Source organism: Arachis duranensis, chromosome 1 (assembly GCF_000817695.3).
Source record: "Arachis duranensis cultivar V14167 chromosome 1, aradu.V14167.gnm2.J7QH, whole genome shotgun sequence".
Lineage (NCBI taxonomy): Eukaryota > Viridiplantae > Streptophyta > Magnoliopsida > Fabales > Fabaceae > Arachis > Arachis duranensis.
This window is the reverse complement of record NC_029772.3, coordinates 65,149,439-65,152,390: the sequence shown is the minus strand read 5'-3', so window position 1 is coordinate 65,152,390 and position 2,952 is coordinate 65,149,439.

Below are 2,952 nucleotides of genomic sequence, written 5' to 3'. Positions count from 1 at the left end.
AATACTAAGGCATGTTTTGTCCTTTTTTGGTCAACCAACGGTGCACCCGACAAATGTTATTCGAATGCTATTGCTGAATAATTAGCTCTTTGGACTAATAAAAATTTTGCCTATACGATAAAGGGACACCGACAAGATGCTGTATCATTTTTAGAGCTTGTTTGGGTGAGTTTTTAAAAAAAAAATTTTTTTAGTTATCTTTTTTTAAAAGATCTTATAAAGAAGTAAAAGTAATTTTATGTTTGGATATCTCATGTAAAAAGTCTTTTTATCTATCAATTATGTTTGGGTATAACAATATAAAAATATTTTTTTGTTTATTTATTACATGAAAAATATCTTTTTTTTAAGAAAAAAGATCTTTTAAAAAAAAATGTAAATTACAGCTTCTCAAAAAAGATCTTTTTTTTTTTATTTTATTAGTGCTTTTACTTTTACTACTAGAAATTTGTCAAACACGTTAAAAAATAAAAAAAAATCTTTTTTCATTGAAAAAAAATCTTTTTTTAACAAAATAATGACGTCCAAACATGTACTTAAAGGAAAACAAATGACCAACCAATTTTGATATGCAACTTGTTATTCTGTTATATCAAATATATAAAATGCAGATACTATCATAAAGATTCTACAATTATTTTTATACGAAGATATTTTTTTATTATTAGATTATAAATTGTATGATTTGATTTTGATATATTATAAAAATATTTTTATTTTAAAATATGACTAAACAAATAAAATACATTTTTAATATAAGAATCTTCATAAAAAATATTTTTAGTATTTTTATTTGAGTAGGTGTCTATATAAAATACTATGCATTATACACGCATATATGATATATGTTCATAGAAAATAACTATGTATTTAATCTAATTATAATTTCACGTGTATGTTCCTAATCTAGACAGTAAGTAAACTAATGACACGATTAAGTAGATAGAGTACATAAATACATATTATACATTACCCAATAATCACTGGTGCAAGCTATCAAGAGTTGTGTCTTGTATTATAGTATAGTATAATATTGAATAACATTTAATGAAACTCGAGACATATTTATTTGACATGAAATTAAATAGATAAGCTCAATTTACACGTTGAGATGGAAATGATAGCTAGCAACTGATTTCTTTTGCAATTGGTAACGAAAACCAAGGACTCTAAGAAATTGAAAAAGAAAAAATAAATAAATTTAGGTAGAACCCAATGATTCGTGGGGCATAATTTGGGCTTTTACATTGATAAATGAGTTGAGTGAAGCGTTGAACTTAACTAAGAAGTACTATATATCTCGCTTCTAGAGGGAAATGGATGATGGACCATGCCCCCAGAAAAATGTCAAAGGCACAATGATTCCGTCATTGGAAATGATGAATTCTAATCCAAAACACCTTTAAGAATAGGATTAGGAGTACATGATAAATGAATTTGAATTTTTTAGAATTTGAATTTTATTTTAGAGAGAATAAAATGTGATTTTATATTTTTAAATAGTTTTTTTTATATTTATTTTTTGTTTTATTTATAAAATTAATAGTAAAAAATTACATTTTACTTTTTAAAATAAAATTTAAATTTTTGAAAATTCAAATCCAAGATAAATAATTGCAACCACCATAGTAAGAATCAATAATACCTTGTAATGAGTTGTGTTAAAAGAGAACATATTCCCTATAGCATCATTGCGAAATATCTCAAGTAACGATTATGTTTGACATTTTATGACACTGTTACCAAATGAATTCGGCTTTAGTGGCTTTCAAAAGTGATCCTGACCTTTAACACCACGAGGGAAACAACATTACCTTTTTTTTTCCCTCTTTTTTAATTTAAATTTTTATTTTGGGGTGTTGATCGAAAATTGATTTTCGATCCGAAAGAAATTGAATCGAAAGATATTGAATATGAGTTTTCGAAAAAATATATTTAGGAGGCTAAGTCTGAGAGTTGTTGACACGAAAGTTGTTTTCGAGTTGCTTTGTCGAAATCGAAGAAGTTAAATTGAGGGGGAGATTCGATTTGAAGGAAGACTTTCAAAGATTTAGTCGAGTGGTCAAAGAAGTAAGAAGGTTAGTGGATAATTAATCACATGGGAGTGAATAATTAATCACATGGAGAATATCTATAATCATGTAGTGGGAATCGTCTTGTGTTTTAAAATTGTATTTATTTTAATTATAATTAATTGTAATTAATGTAATTTTAATTGACCGTCATGTAAAGGTAGCTTATAAATACTAGGAAATTTCAGTGAAAAGGGGTTGAAACTTTTATTCAGAAAAACACTCTAAGCACTCTCACATCCCAGCGTATCCCTGAGTTTGCGATCGAGTTTCCTTTTTCTATAGGGTTCCTTCCACCTTTTTCTTCTTTTTAATTTCAATCATGTTAGTATTCTTCATATTTCATTTAATCTTATTCATTAAGTATTATTCATATTCTTTATTTTTTCTGTCAAATTTAGCTTTCAGCATTTTATCATTATCATTTTACATGTAGAAGTCCTTTATTTCAAAAGAAAGTAACTTGTTATTTTCCTTTAATTTCTTTAAAAAATCGTTGATTTTATTTACAAAACGTTAATTTCTGAACTTTATTTATTAATTTATGAATTCACTGTATTTTAATCTTTTAAATTTAGTCTGATCGAAGACACTTTGATGCACTTATAGAAAACTGGTACTCGCACAGAGGAGTTGGTTTCGCTCCCAGACCATTAGAGTCGAACCACCATCGATTTGCTGAAAATCGACAAAACAAATTGGCACGCCCGATGGGGCAGTTTTAAGTCGAAGTGTGTCAAAAGTTATTATTTTCCAGTGTATGCGATTACGAAGTGGGAAGATCATTCACATGGCTGATGAATAGTCAAATGTGAATGGTGGTTCCTCCACCAATGATAGTATACCGATATCCGTACAACAGGCCGACGTGTCTTCACGT